Raw genomic sequence first — 20,507 nt, 5'->3', positions numbered from 1 at the left:
AATATAAAGCGCCCCGAGTGTTATGCGACGCATATCAGTTTATGAAAAGTCTTTATTGCGAGAAGCGTAAGCCCCGGAGACTGCCTGTGCAAAACTAGCCGATGCAACCCTTTTCTACCGTTGCAGCGAGAGCGCGCAGCGATATAAAGTACCCCAAGTGTTATGCGCCGGGCCTAAGTTTCCGAACAGTGTATTGCGAGCAGCGTAAGCCCCTGTAGACTGCCTGTGCAAACAAGGCGATGCAACCCTTTTCTACCGTTGTAGCGAGAGTGCGCAGCGATATATAGCACCCCGAGCGTTATGCGACGCGTCTCAGTTTCCGAAAAGTGTATTGCGAGCAGCGTAAGCCCCAGTAGACTGCCGGTGTAAAACAAGGCGATGCAACCATTTTCTACCGTTTTAGCGGTAGCGCGCAGCGATAAAGAGCGCCCGAGTATTATGCGACGCGTCTCAGTTTCTGAAATCTGTATTCCGAGGAGCGTAAGCCCCAATACACTGCCTGTGCAAAACATGGCGATGCAACCCTGTTCTACCGTTGTAGCGAGGGCGCGCAGCGATATATAGCGCCCCGAGCTTTATGCGACGCGTCCAGTTTCCGAAAAGTCTTTATTGCGAGCAGCATAAGCCCCAGTAGACTGCCTGTGCAAAACAAGGCGATGCAACCCTTTTCTACCGTTGTAGCGGACGCGCGCAGCGATATAAAGCGCCCGAGTATTATGCGACGCGTCTCAGTTTCTGAAATCTGTATTGCGAGGAGCGTAAGCCCCTGTAGACTGCCTGTGCAAACAAGGCAATGCAACCCTTTTCTACCGTTGTAGCGAGAGGGCGCAGCGATATATTGCGCCCGGAGTGTTATGCGACGCGTCTCAGTTTCCGAAAAGTGCATTGCGCGGTGTGTAAGCCCCAGTAGACTGCCTGTGCAAAACATGGCGATGCAACCCTTTTCTACCGTTGCAGCGAGACCGCGCAGCGATATATAGCACCCCGAGCGTTATGCGACGCGTCTCAGTTTCTGAAAAGTGTATTGCGAGCAGCATAAACCCCAGTAGACTGCCTGTGCAAAACATGGCGATGCAACCGTTTTCTACCGTTGCAGCGAGAGCGCGCAGTGGTATAAAGCGCCCGAGTATTATGCGACGCGTCTCAGTTTCTGAAATCTGTATTGCGAGGAGCGTAAGCCCCGGTACACTGCCTGTGCAAAACATGACGACGCAACTCTGTTCTACCGTTGCAGCGAGAGCGCGCGGCGATATATAGCGCCCCGAGCTTTATGCGACGCGTCCAGTTTCCGAAAAGTGTATTGCGAGCACGCATAAACCCCAGTAGACTGCCTGTGCAAAACATGGCGATGCAACATTTTTACACCGTTGCAGCGAGAGCGCCCAGCAATATAAAGCGCCCCGAGTGTTATGCGACGCATATCAGTTTATGAAAAGTCTTTATTGCGAGAAGCGTAAGCCCCAGGAGGCTGCCTGTGCAAAACTAGCCGATGCAACCCTTTTCTACCGTTGCAGCGAGAGCGCGCAGCGATATAAAGTACCCCGAGTGTTATGCGCTGGGCCTAAGTTTCCGAACCGTGTATTGCGAGCAGCGTAAGCCCCTGTAGACTACCTGTGCAAACAAGGCGATGCAACCCTTTTCTACCGTTGTAGCGAGAGGGCGCAGCGATATATTGCGCCCGGAGTGTTATGCGACGCGTCTCAGTTTCCGAAAAGTGCATTGCGCGCTGTGTAAGCCCCAGTAGACTGCCTGTGCAAAACATGGCGATGCAACCCTTTTCTACCGTTGCAGCGAGACTGCGCAGTGGTATAAAGCGCCCGAGTACTATGCGACGCATCTCAGTTTCTGAAATCTGTATTGCGAGGAGCGTAAGCCCCAGTACACTGCCTGTGCAAAACATGGCGATGCAACCCTGTTCTACCGTTGCAGCGAGACAGCGCAACGATATATAGCGCCCGAGTGTTATGCGACGCGTCTCAATTTCTGAAATCTGTATTGCGAGCAGCATAAGCCCCAGTACACTGCCTGTGTAAAACAAGGAAATGCAACCCTTTTCTACCGTTGTAGCGGACGCGCGCAGCGATATAATGCGCCCGACTATTATGCGACGCGTCTCAGTTTCTGAAATCTGTATTGCGAGGAGCGTAAGCCCCAGTACACTGCCTGTGCAAAACATGGCGATGCAACCCTGTTCTACCGTTGCAGCGAGACAGCGCAACGATATATAGCGCCCGAGTGTTATGCGACGCGTCTCAATTTCTGAAATCTGTATTGCGAGCAGCATAAGCCCCAGTACACTGCCTGTGTAAAACAAGGCGATGCAACCCTTTTCTACCGTTGTAGCGGACGCGCGCAGCGATATAAAGCGCCCGAGTATTATGCGACGCGTCTCAGTTTCTGAAATCTGTATTGCGAGGAGCGTAAGCCCCAGTAGACTGCCTGTGCAAAACATGGCGATGCAATCCTTTTCTACCGTTGCAGCGAGAACGCGCAGCGATATATAGCGCCCCGAGTGTTATGCGACGCGTCTCAGTTTCAGAAAAGTCTGTATTGCGAGCGGCGTAAGCCCCAGTAGACTGCCTGTGTAAAACAAGGCAATGCAACCCTTTTCTACCGTTGTAGCGGACGCGCGCAGCGATATAAAGCGCCCGAGTATTATGCGACGCGTCTGAGTTTCTGAAATGTGTATTGCGAGGAGCGTAAGCCCCAGTACACTGCCTGTGCAAAACATGGCGATGCAACCCTGTCCTACCGTTGCAGCGAGACCGCGCAGCGATATATAACGCCCGAGTGTTATGCGACGCGTCACAGTTTCTGAAAAGTCTTTATTGCGAGCAGCATAAGCCCCAGTAGACTGCCTGTGTAAAACAAGGCGATGCAAACCTTTTCTACCGTTGTAGCGGATGCGCGCAGCGATATAAAGCGCCCGAGTATTATGCGACGCGTCTCAGTTTCTGAAATCTGTATTGCGAGGAGCGTAAGCCCCGGTACACTGCCTGTGCAAAACATGACGATGCAACACTGTTCTACCGTTGCAGCGAGAGCGCGCGGCGATATATAGCGGCCCGAGCTTTATGCGACGCGTCCAGTTTCCGAAAAGTGTATTGCGAGACGCATAAACCCCAGTAGACTGCCTGTGCAAAACATGGCGATGCAACATTTTTCCACCGTTGCAGCGAGAGCGCGCAGCAATATAAAGCGCCCCGAGTGTTATGCGACGCATATCAGTTTATGAAAAGTCTTTATTGCGAGGAGCGTAAGCCCCAGTACACTGCCTGTGCAAAACATGGCGATGCAACCCTGTTCTACCGTTGCAGCGAGACAGCGCAACGATATATAGCGCCCGAGTGTTATGCGACGCGTCTCAATTTCTGAAATCTGTATTGCGAGCAGCATAAGCCCCAGTACACTGCCTGTGTAAAACAAGGAAATGCAACCCTTTTCTACCGTTGTAGCGGACGCGCGCAGCGATATAATGCGCCCGACTATTATGCGACGCGTCTCAGTTTCTGAAATCTGTATTGCGAGGAGCGTAAGCCCCAGTACACTGCCTGTGCAAAACATGGCGATGCAACCCTGTTCTACCGTTGCAGCGAGACAGCGCAACGATATATAGCGCATGAGTGTTATGCGACGCGTCTCAATTTCTGAAATCTGTATTGCGAGCAGCATAAGCCCCAGTACACTGCCTGTGTAAAACAAGGCGATGCAACCCTTTTCTACCGTTGTAGCGGACGCGCGCAGCGATATAAAGCGCCCGAGAATTATGCGACGCGTCTCAGTTTCTGAAATCTGTATTGCGAGGAGCGTAAGCCCCAATACACTGCCTGTGCAAAACATGGCGATGCAACCCTGTCCTACCGTTGCAGCGAGACCGCGCAGCGATATATAACGCCCGAGTGTTATGCGACGCGTCACAGTTTCTGAAATCTGTATTGCGAGGAGCGTAAGCCCCAATACACTGCCTGTGCAAAACATGGCGATGCAATCCTTTTCTACCGTTGCAGGGAGACCGCGCAGCGATATAAAGTACCCCGAGTGTTATGCGCCGGGCCTAAGTTTCCGAACAGTGTATTGCGAGCAGCGTAAACCCCAGTAGACTGCCTGTGCAAAACATGGCGATGCAACCGTTTTCTACCGTTGCAGCGAGAGCGCGCAGCAATATAAAGCGCCCCGAGTGTTATGCGACGCATATCAGTTTATAAAAAGTCTTTATTGCGAGAAGCGTAAGTTCCTGCAGACTGCCTGTGCAAAACTAGCCGATGCAACCCTTTCCTACCGTTGCAGCGAGAGCGCGCAGCGATATAAAGTACCCCGAGTGTTATGCGCGGGGTCTAAGTTTCCGAACGGTGTATGGCGAGCAGCGTAAGCCCCTGTAGACAGCCTGTGCAAACAAGGCGATGCAACCCTTTTCTACCGTTGTAGCGAGAGGGCGCACCGATATATTGCGCCCGGAGTGTTATGCGACGCGTCTCAGTTTCCGAAAAGTGCATTGCGAGCTGTGTAAGCCCCAGTAGACTGCCTGTGCAAAACATGGCGATGCAACCCTTTTCTACCGTTGCAGCGAGAGCGCGCAGCGATATAAAGCGCCCCGAATGTTATGCGACGCGTCTCAGTTTCAGAAAAGTCTTTATTGCGAGCAGCGTAAGCCCCAGTAGACTGCCTGTGCAAAACAAGGCCATGCAACCCTTTTCTACCATTGTAGCGGAGCGCGCAGCGATATATAGCGCCTCGAGTGTTATGCGACGCGTCTCAGTTTAAGAAAAGTCATTATTCCGAGCAGCGTAAGCCCCAATAGACTGTCTGTGCAAAACAAGGCGATGCAACCCTTTTCTACCTTTGCAGCGAGAGAGCGCAGCGATATAAAGCGCCCCGAGTGTTATGCGACGCATCTCAGTTCCAGAAAAGTCTTTATTCCGAGCAGCGTAAGACGCAGTACGCTGCCTGTGCAAAACATGGCGATGCAACCCTGTTCTACCGTTACTGCGAGAGCGCGCAGCGATACATAGGGCCCCGAGCTTTATGCGACGCGTCCAGTTTCCGAAAAGTGTATTGCGAGACGCATAAGCCACAGTAGACTGCCTGTGCAAAACATAGCGATGCAACCCTTTTCTACCGTTGCAGCATAGCGCGCAGCGATATATAGCGCCCCGAGTGTTATGCGACGCGTCTCAGTTTCCGAAAAGTGCATTGCGCGCTGTGTAAGCCCCAGTAGACTGCCTGTGCAAAACATGGCGATGCAACCCTTTTCTACCGTTGCAGCGAGACTGCGCAGTGGTATAAAGCGCCCGAGTACTATGCGACGCGTCTCAGTTTCAGAAAAGTCTGTATTGCGAGCGGCGTAAGCCCCAGTAGACTGCCTGTGCAAAACATGGCGATGCAACATTTTTCCACCGTTGCAGCGAGAGCGCGCAGCAATATAAAGCGCCCCGAGTGTTATGCGACGCATATCAGTTTATGAAAAGTCTTTATTGCGAGGAGCGTAAGCCCCAGTACACTGCCTGTGCAAAACATGGCGATGCAACCCTGTTCTACCGTTGCAGCGAGACAGCGCAACGATATATAGCGCCCGAGTGTTATGCGACGCGTCTCAATTTCTGAAATCTGTATTGCGAGCAGCATAAGCCCCAGTACACTGCCTGTGTAAAACAAGGAAATGCAACCCTTTTCTACCGTTGTAGCGGACGCGCGCAGCGATATAATGCGCCCGACTATTATGCGACGCGTCTCAGTTTCTGAAATCTGTATTGCGAGGAGCGTAAGCCCCAGTACACTGCCTGTGCAAAACATGGCGATGCAACCCTGTTCTACCGTTGCAGCGAGACAGCGCAACGATATATAGCGCATGAGTGTTATGCGACGCGTCTCAATTTCTGAAATCTGTATTGCGAGCAGCATAAGCCCCAGTACACTGCCTGTGTAAAACAAGGCGATGCAACCCTTTTCTACCGTTGTAGCGGACGCGCGCAGCGATATAAAGCGCCCGAGAATTATGCGACGCGTCTCAGTTTCTGAAATCTGTATTGCGAGGAGCGTAAGCCCCAATACACTGCCTGTGCAAAACATGGCGATGCAACCCTGTCCTACCGTTGCAGCGAGACCGCGCAGCGATATATAACGCCCGAGTGTTATGCGACGCGTCACAGTTTCTGAAATCTGTATTGCGAGGAGCGTAAGCCCCAATACACTGCCTGTGCAAAACATGGCGATGCAATCCTTTTCTACCGTTGCAGGGAGACCGCGCAGCGATATAAAGTACCCCGAGTGTTATGCGCCGGGCCTAAGTTTCCGAACAGTGTATTGCGAGCAGCGTAAACCCCAGTAGACTGCCTGTGCAAAACATGGCGATGCAACCGTTTTCTACCGTTGCAGCGAGAGCGCGCAGCAATATAAAGCGCCCCGAGTGTTATGCGACGCATATCAGTTTATAAAAAGTCTTTATTGCGAGAAGCGTAAGTTCCTGCAGACTGCCTGTGCAAAACTAGCCGATGCAACCCTTTCCTACCGTTGCAGCGAGAGCGCGCAGCGATATAAAGTACCCCGAGTGTTATGCGCGGGGTCTAAGTTTCCGAACGGTGTATGGCGAGCAGCGTAAGCCCCTGTAGACAGCCTGTGCAAACAAGGCGATGCAACCCTTTTCTACCGTTGTAGCGAGAGGGCGCACCGATATATTGCGCCCGGAGTGTTATGCGACGCGTCTCAGTTTCCGAAAAGTGCATTGCGAGCTGTGTAAGCCCCAGTAGACTGCCTGTGCAAAACATGGCGATGCAACCCTTTTCTACCGTTGCAGCGAGAGCGCGCAGCGATATAAAGCGCCCCGAATGTTATGCGACGCGTCTCAGTTTCAGAAAAGTCTTTATTGCGAGCAGCGTAAGCCCCAGTAGACTGCCTGTGCAAAACAAGGCCATGCAACCCTTTTCTACCATTGTAGCGGAGCGCGCAGCGATATATAGCGCCTCGAGTGTTATGCGACGCGTCTCAGTTTAAGAAAAGTCATTATTCCGAGCAGCGTAAGCCCCAATAGACTGTCTGTGCAAAACAAGGCGATGCAACCCTTTTCTACCTTTGCAGCGAGAGAGCGCAGCGATATAAAGCGCCCCGAGTGTTATGCGACGCATCTCAGTTCCAGAAAAGTCTTTATTCCGAGCAGCGTAAGACGCAGTACGCTGCCTGTGCAAAACATGGCGATGCAACCCTGTTCTACCGTTACTGCGAGAGCGCGCAGCGATACATAGGGCCCCGAGCTTTATGCGACGCGTCCAGTTTCCGAAAAGTGTATTGCGAGACGCATAAGCCACAGTAGACTGCCTGTGCAAAACATAGCGATGCAACCCTTTTCTACCGTTGCAGCATAGCGCGCAGCGATATATAGCGCCCCGAGTGTTATGCGACGCGTCTCAGTTTCCGAAAAGTGCATTGCGCGCTGTGTAAGCCCCAGTAGACTGCCTGTGCAAAACATGGCGATGCAACCCTTTTCTACCGTTGCAGCGAGACTGCGCAGTGGTATAAAGCGCCCGAGTACTATGCGACGCGTCTCAGTTTCTGAAATCTGTATTGCGAGGAGCGTAAGCCCCAGTACACTGCCTGTGCAAAACATGGCGATGCAACCCTGTTCTACCGTTGCAGCGAGACAGCGCAACGATATATAGCGCCCGAGTGTTATGCGACGCGTCTCAATTTCTGAAATCTGTATTGCGAGCAGCATAAGCCCCAGTACACTGCCTGTGTAAAACAAGGAAATGCAACCCTTTTCTCCTGTTGTAGCGGACGCGCGCAGCGATATAAAGCGCCCGAGTATTATGCGACGCGTCTCAGTTTCTGAAATCTGTATTGCGAGGAGCGTAAGCCCCAGTACACTGCCTGTGCAAAACATGGCGATGCAACCCTGTTCTACCGTTGCAGCGAGACCGCGCAGCGATATATAGCGCCCGAGTGTTATGCGACGAGTCTCAGTTTCTGAAATCTGTATTGCGAGGAGCGTAAGCCCCAGTAGACTGCCTGTGCAAAACATGGCGATGCAATCCTTTTCTACCGTTGCAGCGAGAACGCGCAGCGATATATAGCGCCCCGAGTGTTATGCGACGCGTCTCAGTTTCAGAAAAGTCTGTATTGCGAGCGGCGTAAGCCCCAGTAGACTGCCTGTGTAAAACAAGGCAATGCAACCCTTTTCTACCGTTGTAGCGGACGCGCGCAGCGATATAAAGCGCCCGAGTATTATGCGACGCGTCTGAGTTTCTGAAATCTGTATTGCAAGCAGCGTAAGCCCCAGTAGACTGCCTGTGCAAAACAAGGCGATGCAACCCTTTTCTACCGTTGTAGCGGAGCGCTCAGCGATATAAAGCGCCTCGAGTGTTATGCGACGCGTCTCAGTTTAGAAAAAGTCTTTATTCCGAGCAGCGTAAGCCGCAGTAGACTGCCTGTGCGAAACAAGCCAATGCAACCTTTTTCTACCGTTGATGCGAGAGCGCGCAGCGATATATAGCGCCCCTAGCTTTATGCGACGCGTCTAGTTTCGGAAAAGTGTATTGCGAGACGCATAAGCCACAGTAGACTGCATGTGCAAAACATGGCGATGCAACCGTTTTCTACCGTTGCAGCGAGAGCGCGCAGCGATATAAAGCGCCCCGAGTGTTATGCGACGCGTCTCAGTTTCAGAAAAGTCTTTAATGCGAGCAGCGTAAGCCCCAGTAGACTGCCGGTGTAAAACAAGGCGATGCAACCATTTTCTACCGTTTTAGCGGTAGCGCGCAGCGATAAAAAGCGCCCGAGTATTATGCGACGCGTCTCAGTTTCTGAAATCTGTATTCCGAGGAGCGTAAGCCCCAGTACACTGCCTGTGCAAAACATGGCGATGCAACCCTCTTCTACCGTTGTAGCGAGGGCGCGCAGCGATATATAGCGCCCCGAGCTTTATGCGACGCGTCCAGTTTCCGAAAAGTGTATTGCGAGCAGCATAAACGCCAGTAGACTGCCTGTGCAAAACATGGCGATGCAACCGTTTTCTACCGTTGCAGCGAGAGCGAGCAGCAATATACAGCGCCCCGAGTGTTATGCGACGCATATCAGTTTATGAAAAGTCTTTATTGCGAGAAGCGTAAGCCCCAGCAGACTGCCTGTGCAAAACTAACCGATGCAACCCTTTTCTACCGTTGCAGCGAGAGCGCGCAGCGATATAAAGTACCCCAAGTGTTATGCGCCGGGCCTAAGTTTCCGAACAGTGTATTGCGAGCAGCGTAAGCCCCTGTAGACTGCCTGTGCAAACAAGGCGATGCAACCCTTTTCTACCGTTGTAGCGAGAGTGCGCAGCGATATATAGCACCCCGAGCGTTATGCGACGCGTCTCAGTTTCAGAAAAGTCTTTAATGCGAGCAGCGTAAGCCCCAGTAGACTGCCGGTGTAAAACAAGGCGATGCAACCATTTTCTACCGTTTTAGCGGTAGCGCGCAGCGATAAAGAGCGCCCGAGTATTATGCGACGCGTCTCAGTTTCTGAAATCTGTATTCCGAGGAGCGTAAGCCCCAATACACTGCCTGTGCAAAACATGGCGATGCAACCCTGTTCTACCGTTGTAGCGAGGGCGCGCAGCGATATATAGCGCCCGAGTGTTATGCGACGCGTCTCAATTTCTGAAATCTGTATTGCGAGCAGCATAAGCCCCAGTACACTGCCTGTGTAAAACAAGGAAATGCAACCCTTTTCTACCGTTGTAGCGGACGCGCGCAGCGATATAATGCGCCCGACTATTATGCGACGCGTCTCAGTTTCTGAAATCTGTATTGCGAGGAGCGTAAGCCCCAGTAGACTGCCTGTGCAAAACATGGCGATGCAATCCTTTTCTACCGTTGCAGCGAGAACGCGCAGCGATATATAGCGCCCCGAGTGTTATGCGACGCGTCTCAGTTTCAGAAAAGTCTGTATTGCGAGCGGCGTAAGCCCCAGTAGACTGCCTGTGTAAAACAAGGCAATGCAACCCTTTTCTACCGTTGTAGCGGACGCGCGCAGCGATATAAAGCGCCCGAGTATTATGCGACGCGTCTGAGTTTCTGAAATGTGTATTGCGAGGAGCGTAAGCCCCAGTACACTGCCTGTGCAAAACATGGCGATGCAACCCTGTTCTACCGTTGCAGCGAGACCGCGCAGCGATATAAAGCGCCCGAGTATTATGCGACGCGTCTCAGTTTCAGAAAAGTCTTTATTGCAAGCAGCGTAAGCCCCAGTAGACTGCCTGTGCAAAACAAGGCGATGCAACCCTTTTCTACCGTTGTAGCGGAGCGCTCAGCGATATAAAGCGCCTCGAGTGTTATGCGACGCGTCTCAGTTTAGAAAAAGTCTTTATTCCGAGCAGCGTAAGCCGCAGTAGACTGCCTGTGCGAAACAAGCCAATGCAACCTTTTTCTACCGTTGATGCGAGAGCGCGCAGCGATATATAGCGCCCCTAGCTTTATGCGACGCGTCTAGTTTTGGAAAAGTGTATTGCGAGACGCATAAGCCACAGTAGACTGCATGTGCAAAACATGGCGATGCAACCGTTTTCTACCGTTGCAGCGAGAGCGCGCAGCGATATAAAGCGCCCCGAGTGTTATGCGACGCGTCTCAGTTTCAGAAAAGTCTTTAATGCGAGCAGCGTAAGCCCCAGTAGACTGCCGGTGTAAAACAAGGCGATGCAACCATTTTCTACCGTTTTAGCGGTAGCGCGCAGCGATAAAAAGCGCCCGAGTATTATGCGACGCGTCTAGTTTTGGAAAAGTGTATTGCGAGACGCATAAGCCACAGTAGACTGCATGTGCAAAACAAGGCGATGCAACCCTTTTCTACCGTTGTAGCGGACGCGCGCAGCGATATAAAGCGCCCGAGAATTATGCGACGCGTCTCAGTTTCTGAAATCTGTATTGCGAGGAGCGTAAGCCCCAATACACTGCCTGTGCAAAACATGGCGATGCAGCCCTGTCCTACCGTTGCAGCGAGACCGCGCAGCGATATATAACGCCCGAGTGTTATGCGACGCGTCACAGTTTCTGAAAAGTCTTTATTGCGAGCAGCATAAGCCCCAGTAGACTGCCTGTGTAAAACAAGGCGATGCAAACCTTTTCTACCGTTGTAGCGGATGCGCGCAGCGATATAAAGCGCCCGAGTATTATGCGACGCGTCTCAGTTTCTGAAATCTGTATTGCGAGGAGCGTAAGCCCCAGTAAACTGCCTGTGCAAAACATGGCGATGCAACCCTGTTCTGCCGTTGTAACGGATGCGCGCAGCGATATAAAGCGCCCGAGTATTATGCGACGCGTCTCAGTTTCTGAAATCTGTATTGCGAGGAGCGTAAGCCCCAGTAAACTGCCTGTGCAAAACATGGCGATGCAACCCTGTTCTGCCGTTGTAACGGATGCGCGCAGCGATATAAAGCGCCCGAGTATTATGCGACGCGTCTCAGTTTCAAGAAAGTGTATTGCGAGACGCATAAACCCCAGTAGACTGCCTGTGCAAAACATGGCGATGCAACATTTTTCCACCGTTGCAGCGAGAGCGCGCAGCAATATAAAGCGCCCCGAGTGTTATGCGACGCATATAAGTTTATGAAAAGTCTTTATTGCGAGAAGCGTAAGCCACAGTAGACTGCCTGTGCAAAACTAGCCGATGCAACCCTTTTCTACCGTTGCAGCGAGAGCGCGCAGCGATATAAAGTACCCCAAGTGTTATGCGCCGGGCCTAAGTTTCCGAACAGTGTATTGCGAGCAGCGTAAGCCCCTGTAGACTGCCTGTGCAAACAAGGCGATGCAACCCTTTTCTACCGTTGTAGCGAGAGGGCGCAGCGATATATTGCGCCCGGAGTGTTATGCGACGCGTCTCAGTTTCCAAAAAGTGCATTGCGAGCTGTGTAAGCCCCAGTAGACTGCCTGTGCAAAACATGGCGATGCAACCCTTTTCTACCGTTGCAGCGAGACCGCGCAGCGATATATAGCACCCCGAGCGTTATGCGACGCGTCTCAGTTTCCGAAAAGTGTATTGCGAGCAGCATAAACCCCGGTAGACTGCCTCTGCAAAACGTGGCGATGCAACCGTTTTCTACCGTTGCAGCGAGAGCGCGCAGTGGTATAAAGCGCCCGAGTATTATGCGACGCGTCTCAGTTTCTGAAATCTGTATTGCGAGGAGCGTAAGCCCGAGTAAACTGCCTGTGCAAAATATGGCGATGCAACCCTGCTCTACCGTTGAAGCGAGACAGCGCAGCGATATATAGCGCCCGAGTGTTATGCGACGAGTCTCAGTTTCTGAAATCTGTATTGCGAGGAGCGTAAGCCCCAGTAGACTGCCTGTGGAAAACATGGCGATGCAATCCTTTTCTACCGTTGCAGGGAGACCGCGCAGCGATATATAGCGCCCCGAGTGTTATGCGACGCGTCTCAGTTTCAGAAAAGTCTTTATAGCGAGCAGCGTAAGCCCCAGTAGACTGCCTGTGTAAAACAAGGCAATGCGACCCTTTTCTACCGTTGTAGCGGACGCGCGCAGCGATATAAAGCGCCCGAGTATTATTAGACGCGTCTCAGTTTCTGAAATCTGTATTGCGAGCAGCATAAACCCCAGTAGACTGCCTGTGCAAAACATGGCGATGCAACCGTTTTCTACCGTTGCAGCGAGAGCGCGCAGCAATATAAAGCGCCCCGAGTGTTATGCGACGCATATCAGTTTATAAAAAGTCTTTATTGCGAGAAGCGTAAGTCCCTGCAGACTGCCTGTGCAAAACTAGCCGATGCAACCCTTTCCTACCGTTGCAGCGAGAGCGCGCAGCGATATAAAGTACCCCGAGTGTTATGCGCCGGGTCTAAGTTTCCGAACGGTGTATGGCGAGCAGCGTAAGCCCCTGTAGACAGCCTGTGCAAACAAGGCGATGCAACCCTTTTCTACCGTTGTAGCGAGAGGGCGCACCGATATATTGCGCCCGGAGTGTTATGCGACGCGTCTCAGTTTCCGAAAAGTGCATTGCGAGCTGTGTAAGCCCCAGTAGACTGCCTGTGCAAAACATGGCGATGCAACCCTTTTCTACCGTTGCAGCGAGAGCGCGCAGCGATATAAAGCGCCCCGAATGTTATGCGACGCGTCTCAGTTTCAGAAAAGTCTTTATTGCGAGCAGCGTAAGCCCCAGTAGACTGCCTGTGCAAAACAAGGCCATGCAACCCTTTTCTACCATTGTAGCGGAGCGCGCAGCGATATATAGCGCCTCGAGTGTTATGCGACGCGTCTCAGTTTAAGAAAAGTCATTATTCCGAGCAGCGTAAGCCCCAATAGACTGTCTGTGCAAAACAAGGCGATGCAACCCTTTTCTACCTTTGCAGCGAGAGAGCGCAGCGATATAAAGCGCCCCGAGTGTTATGCGACGCATCTCAGTTCCAGAAAAGTCTTTATTCCGAGCAGCGTAAGACGCAGTACGCTGCCTGTGCAAAACATGGCGATGCAACCCTGTTCTACCGTTACTGCGAGAGCGCGCAGCGATACATAGGGCCCCGAGCTTTATGCGACGCGTCCAGTTTCCGAAAAGTGTATTGCGAGACGCATAAGCCACAGTAGACTGCCTGTGCAAAACATAGCGATGCAACCCTTTTCTACCGTTGCAGCATAGCGCGCAGCGATATATAGCGCCCCGAGTGTTATGCGACGCGTCTCAGTTTCCGAAAAGTGTATTTCGAGCAGCGTAAGCGCCTGTACACTGCCTGTGCAAAACTAGGCGATGCAACCCTTTTATACCGTTGTAGCGAGAGCGAGCAGCGGTATCAAGCGCCCCGAGTGTTATGCGACGCGTATCAGTTTCAGAAAAATCTTTATTGCGAGCAGCGTCAGCCCCAACACGCTGCCTGTGCAAAACAAGCCGATGCAAGCCTTTTCAACCATATCAGCGAGAGCGCGCAGCGATATAAAGCGCCGCGAGTTTTATGCGACGCGTCTCAGTTGTATAAAAGTCTTTATTGCGAGCAACATAAACCCCAGCAGACTGCCTGTGCAAAACATGGCGATGCCACCCTTTTCTACCGTTGCAGGGAGAGCGCGCAGCGATATATAGCGCCCCGAGTGTTATGCGACGCGTCTTAGTTTCCAAAAAGTGTATTGCGAGCAGCGTAAGCCCCAGTAGACTGCCTGTGCAAAACAGGGCGATGCAACCCTTTTCTACCGTTGTAGCGGGAGCGCGCTGCTATATAAAGCGCCCCGAGTATTATGCGACGCGTCTCAGTTTCCGAAAAGTGTATTGAAGAAAAGTGTATTTCCGAAATAGTCCAGATGAGCACCACCGTGGTTCTTTTAGCGAGAAGACGGTATTCCGAGCATAAATTTGTGATCAGTATATTGGCTGTTCCTTCGACCAGGCGGACGATTCCTCTGTCTACTGACAACCCCCGCTCAAACAGCAAACTTGGGTTCGTTTCGACCAATCCCTCCATGCAGCTGCCGTTGCTGGTACCAACTGCGATCAGCGTACTCGACTGGGGCGGCAACGTGATATGTTCATCGAGAATCGCGAGTGAAGCAGATAATGCAGGACTTAAATCGTGCGCGATGGCGTTCTCTGGTGAAAGACTTCTGGTCTGTGCCTGTAGATTAATGACCGCACTGTTTGCCCGAAAGGAAATCTACGCACCAGAATGACGTCACCGGAACACTGCTCTAGGACGATGAGAACGGTAGGGTACGCGTGTCCTCGCACCGCTACACGAGCCGTACATCTTCCCTTTGGCGTTACTACGTGACCACCTGCTGTTCGTATCTGCGGGCCGTCCCAAGCAGTAAGAACTTTGTTGAGTTGAGTGGCGAACACTGCGCTCACGACGGAGAAGTCAGCACCAGTGTCAACCAGTGCGAACACATCCCGTTTATCTATCTTCACTGCTAGGTCCGTGGATTTTGTTCTGGTATTGCACGTGCGTCGGGGTGCGGTGCTGCGGCTTTGCCGGTATTTGCCACTGACGCATCGCTTGGTCTCGTCGCTGGCATGAAGATTATATTGTCGCGTCGTTGACACATTTTCTTCTGGCGGCGCAGGCGTAGTTTCATCACTGGAACGTTGCGGCGGGGGAGGGTTTTCAGCAGTGCGACTGGCCGCAACCATGCCTCCACCGGTTGCCATCCTCAGTTTCCCAAGCCAGGGCTGGGGGACCTTCCCAGCGCTGCTTCCGCGTAGCTAGGACGGGGAGAAGTAAAATGGCGGGATGAGGGTGACGGCGACCTGTAGCGGCTTGTTGACGAATTCTGCCTTTGTAGGTATTGTTCGATCTCAAGTGGCCTTTGGCCAGGTTGCGGACGTGGAGCCCCGATAGGGAACCCACGGATGCCGAGGTTCCTGTGGAAGCAGTGACGGTATACATGGCCGGGCTCGCCGCAGTGGAAGCATAAAGGACGCTGGTCGGGAGTCCTCCTGACGTCGGACTTTCTCGGGGCTGCCTGTTCGACTCTAGGCGGGCGGTAATTTGGTCGTGAGCGTTGCGAGGGCAAGTACGCCGATCTGGTCGGCCGCACTTGGCTTTGCACCGAGGCGGGATACGACATAACCTGAGGTGGATGAGAGGTATATTCGGGTGCTTGGTGCGGCTGAACTAGTGGCCCTATTCCCAGTGCTTGCTGGACTTCTTGTCTGATAACGTCGCTGAGCGCTGCGACTTGAAGACTGGAGCTAGGGAACATTTTACGAAGTTCCTCTTGCACTACAGCCTTGATTCTGTCTTGAACGTTGCTCATGCTTATGGTGTCGAATTCCGTGGGAGACGCACCACGGACCGGAGCAGAGCGTCCGTGCTGTCTTCTTCGAACATTGAGTGTTTTTTTCCATGGCTGCGGCTTCACTTAAAAAATTCAGCGACTTTTTTTGGTGGCTTCCGCATACGCCCAGCGAAAAGCTCTTCTTTCACTCCTCTGATAAGAAAACCAAGCTTCTTTTCTTCAGGTATTTCTGGATCTGCCCGACCAAAAAGATTCTTCATTTCTTCCACGAAGACGGCCACGCTTTCGTTGGGCAGGTGGAGACGTCTTCGAAGTTGTCGCTCGGCTCTTTCCTTGCGAAGGACACTTGTAAATCTAACAAGAAGGCTTCGCTTGAAGTTTTCCCATGTCCTGAGCTGCGACTCTTGGTTGATGAACCCCGTACGTGCAGACTCCTCCAGCGCGAAGTGAACTTGCTGCAGCTTCGCGTCGTCGTCCCACTTGTAGCTCGCCACACGCTCGAACTGTTCGAGCTAGTCTTCAGGATCATCGCAGGGGGTTCCACGGAATGTCGGTGGTTCCCGTGGCAACATGACAGCTGTAGGGGTGATGGGCTCGCTCATCTTGACTGTCGTGGCCTGTTTTGCTGGGCGTGTCTTCTCTGGTAGGAAGTCGTACTCAGTGGAGAGCCCAAAATTCCGCCGACTTCTTCGTGGGTCGTCTTCTTCTGGCTGATGCAGACTGGTGTCGCGAGTGCCTGAACGGGCGCTGGACATACCCAGCACCTCCACCAGTTGTCACGAGTTGTGCTACACACTGGTAATTAGAGAAGACGAGCGCACAGCAAGACAACCATTTATTGAGGCGAACTTGTGCCCCACATAACCAAAAGCAACTAGCCCAATAGCAGCAACATGTGCAAGCATGGACAGCAATTGACAAAGAACGAGCATCCCCTATCTGCGGGCAGTATTTAAAGGCTGTGAAGTAACATACGTAGAACTATCGCGAGAGATAGCGCGAGTTACCCTGCCTGATACGATGGGCCTATCATAGATACGAGGCTATCGCGGTAGGTTCGTGTGAGTGCTCACACGCGTTAACATCCGTCATTCGGACGCCACCGGCACAGATGCAAAGCCCGAAAGGCACCTGACAATTTAGCCCCTAGTGCTAAATTGGGGCCATTCTCAAGCTCTACAGAAATTGCCTGACCAATGGCTGGCATTGTAGCTTTCAAATAAAGCTATATGCACACACACATACACACAAACCAAGCGATTTCACAAGCTGTGTCCTTAATTAACACGTAGACTTTTGAAAAGCTCTGTCGCACTAACGACGCATACAGCACGCGGTCGCGCACGCACGCACACACAAGCAAACAACGCAACCCGTGTACGAAAGCGCCGGCGACAGGTAGTACCGACGTTGATACGCCCGTGTCACACGAACATATAGATCGCGATCAAGCCCGATCCGAATCGTAATTCTCGACTGCGATTGGCTCCCGCGCGCAGTTAGCGCGAAGGAGATAATCGCAAACGAGAAATTCGATCCGGATCGGGCCTGATCGCGATCAAAAGTGCGCCGTGTGACACCCGCAGAGTAGCAACACGTTCACATTAAAGTAAGAAATCAAGCCACCGTGGCGGCAACGTCCGATGCAGGGAAGGCACTACTCATGAACAGTACACAGCCGAAGAACGACGCACAAAAAATAAGGCGAAACAATGCATCGATGACACTGTTCTACTGCAAATGTATCGTTAATTACGCCTCAGAAAAACAGAAATACTTCGGAATATTCACAGACCAAACTGCGATATGCTGCAAATTTCAAACCGATTCCCGGTCCTGAGACGTCTATACGGCCGATACGCAGATTGTTGTCCTCTCTATTAAAAGCAACGTTGCTGAAACACGCCGTACAAGACGCTGTACGACTCTATTAACATCGAAATACAACGCCGTCACCATCCATGAGATCACCGAAAGCATGGTCGCTTTCCCCCGCAGGGGCGTCTGCGCAAGCAGGCGTTTGGTGTGTTGCGACACCACGTACCCGAGCACACGAGGGTTGGACCCTCCCGCGTGTAGCCGTGCGCGGCTTAGCCGTGTCTGGGGAAAAGGGGATCCTGGGGGTTGAGTCCATGCTGGGTCTTTAGACCTTTAAGGCCCCCCGGCGGAGGCAACACACTTCTTCGGCCACAGCTTCACATAGACGGCACCTCCAGACTGACCCACCTGGAGGAAATCGGCAGTCGCCTTTTCCTGTCTCTCTCTTCCTACAACCTTCGTCTTTCCCTTACTTTCCACCTTTCCTGTCTCCTTCTCTCTTCTATTCACTTCCTTCTTCTTGGCGGCAAGGGTTAACCCTGTGTGGCTATCCAACCTTGGGTACACCATATTTGGTTATAGTGGCGGCGTACGACTGGCGTCGTGCAGACTTGCATGCAAGCTCTGCCGCGTCCCCTCGTTGTGCTCCGTGGTGGGCGGTCGGCGCTGTTGCCGAATGTATACATTTTTCATGGAAACTTCTTTCGCCTCCCTTGCTGATCGCCCTCAAAAACGAGGGCGCACCGAAGATGTTTTCAAGTTTTTTGGACGCCAAACTCAGAATTTTCCCCGCTTCCACGTTATTCATTCCGAAAAGCCAAACAAAGCAGTGCGAAACATTTCACCATTCCTTGTTTCAAAGTCCCTGACTGATGTTTTTGGTCCAGGATACAAGGTGTCGAGGATGGCAAGCGGCGACCTCCTCTTGGAGCTTCCCGATGTAAAACAATATGAAACACTACAGCAACTAGTGTCATTTGGAGAGACCCCCATAACAGTAACCCCGCACCGTACAATGAACACCACCCGCGGCGTTGTGTCAGACGATGACTTGCTGGAGCTCACTGAGGCTGAACTCTTGGAGGGCTTCAGCGAGCAAAATGTTATCAATGTCAAAAGAATAAAGATGAGGCGAGATGGTAAAGAGATCCAAGCCAAGCACCTAATAATCACCTTTGGTTCAAGTGTCCTGCCCGAGTCAATCGAGGCCGGGTACATCAAGCTTCGTGTCAGGCCATACGTGCCCAATCCACTGCGATGTTTCAAATGCCAGCGCTTCGGCCACAGTTCGCAGAGCTGCCGAGGCCGCCAAACATGTGCGAAGTGCAGTGCCCACGAACACACCTCTGAAGGTTGTGACAATGCTCTCCACTGTGTAAACTATGATGGGGAGCACGCCGCGTACTCGCGATCGTGCCCATCCTGGAAAAAAGAAAAGGAAATAGTAACAGTTAAAGTAAAAGAAAATATAAGTTTCAAAGAGGCACGCAGGCGGGTATCTTACCTGTCCAAGAAAACATTTGCCGATGTGGCGCGTAAGGGGGCGGCGTCACAACGGCCTCCGGCGGCTGTCCGACCCACAGGCAGTGAGTCCGCAGTTACGCCATCTGCCCCCACGGCGGTTGCAGCTAGCGCTGCTCCGCCAACCGAGGAGAAGGGACCATCGACCCCGAAGGTGGGCGCAGCCGAGGCTGCCTCAACCTCCCAGGTCCCTTCCAGCGCTGGCAACGGCCGGCGCAGCCAAATTCCCCAGGGAGCCCCATCGACCTCCGGGCTGGTGGGCGCAGGGGTCTTGCCCTCCAAGGCGGGACCCTCGCTGGTAACTTCCCGCTCGCAAGAGCACGTGTCCGGCGCCTCGCAAGAGGCAATGGACACTACACATGTCCTCAAGGCGCAACAAACGCCTAAGGAGCGGTGAGGCTCCCTCGAACGCTCCAGAAAGGCCAGAACCCCCGTTACAGGGCCTCGTAAGAGCTCTGTAACCTAAATCATCACCTCCCTTTCCGTACACACAGCACTTATTTACTTTCAACATGGATACACAAATCATTCAATGGAATGTCAGAGGTCTTCTTAGGAACCTTGATGATGTGCAAGAGATTATACACAAACACAATCCAAAAGTGCTGTGTCTACAGGAAACACACCTAAAAACACAACACACAAGCTTTCTCCGACAGCATCTTACTTTTCGCAAAGATCGCGATGATGCAATCGCATCATCGGGAGGTGTTGCAATTGTAATCCAAAAGAGCATAGCATGTCAACATTTACAGGTACGAACGGCCCTTGAAGCAGTGGCGGTTCGAATAGTTTTGCTTAACAAACTTATCACTATTCGCTCGATTTATATACCCCCACACTTCAAACTAAACAAACATTAATTTCAGTCCTTCATAGATGAATTGCCAGAACCCTATGTTGTTCTTGGCGATTTCAATGCACACAGCACCTTGTGGGGAGATTCTCGTATCGATGCGCGAGGGCGTCTCGTTGAACAGTTCCTTTACTCTTCTGGAGCGTGCCTTCTAAATAAGAAAGAACCCACATATTACTCTCTTGCGAACAGAACCTTTTGGTCAATAGATCTTAGTATAGTTTCCGCCTCTTTACTGCTCGAACTCGAATGGGAAGTTACGAGAAATCCTTACGGGAGCGATCACTTCCCCGTATCGCTAAGAACATCTAAGGAAAATGAATTTCCTCCACAAGCTCCTAGGTTGAAGATTGATACAGCAGACTGGGAGAAATTCCAAACTTTAATTAGTATTTCATGGGATGACGTATCCTCGTTAGGAATTGATGCTGCCGTGGAATATTTTACAGCCTTCCTAATAGATGCCGCAGCTAAATGTATATCACAAGTAAATGGATTGGCATGCAAACGGCGTGTCCCGTGGTGGAACGACGATTGTAGGATCGCTCGTAAGAAACAAAACAGAGCGTGGGGGTTGCTGCGCGCCTCCCCCACTGCGGAGAATCTTATCAGTTT

Source organism: Dermacentor variabilis, chromosome 3 (assembly GCF_050947875.1).
Source record: "Dermacentor variabilis isolate Ectoservices chromosome 3, ASM5094787v1, whole genome shotgun sequence".
Classification (NCBI taxonomy): Eukaryota; Metazoa; Arthropoda; class Arachnida; order Ixodida; family Ixodidae; genus Dermacentor; species Dermacentor variabilis.
The sequence above is the reverse complement of the archived record's forward strand: the minus strand, read 5'-3'. Positions refer to the sequence as shown.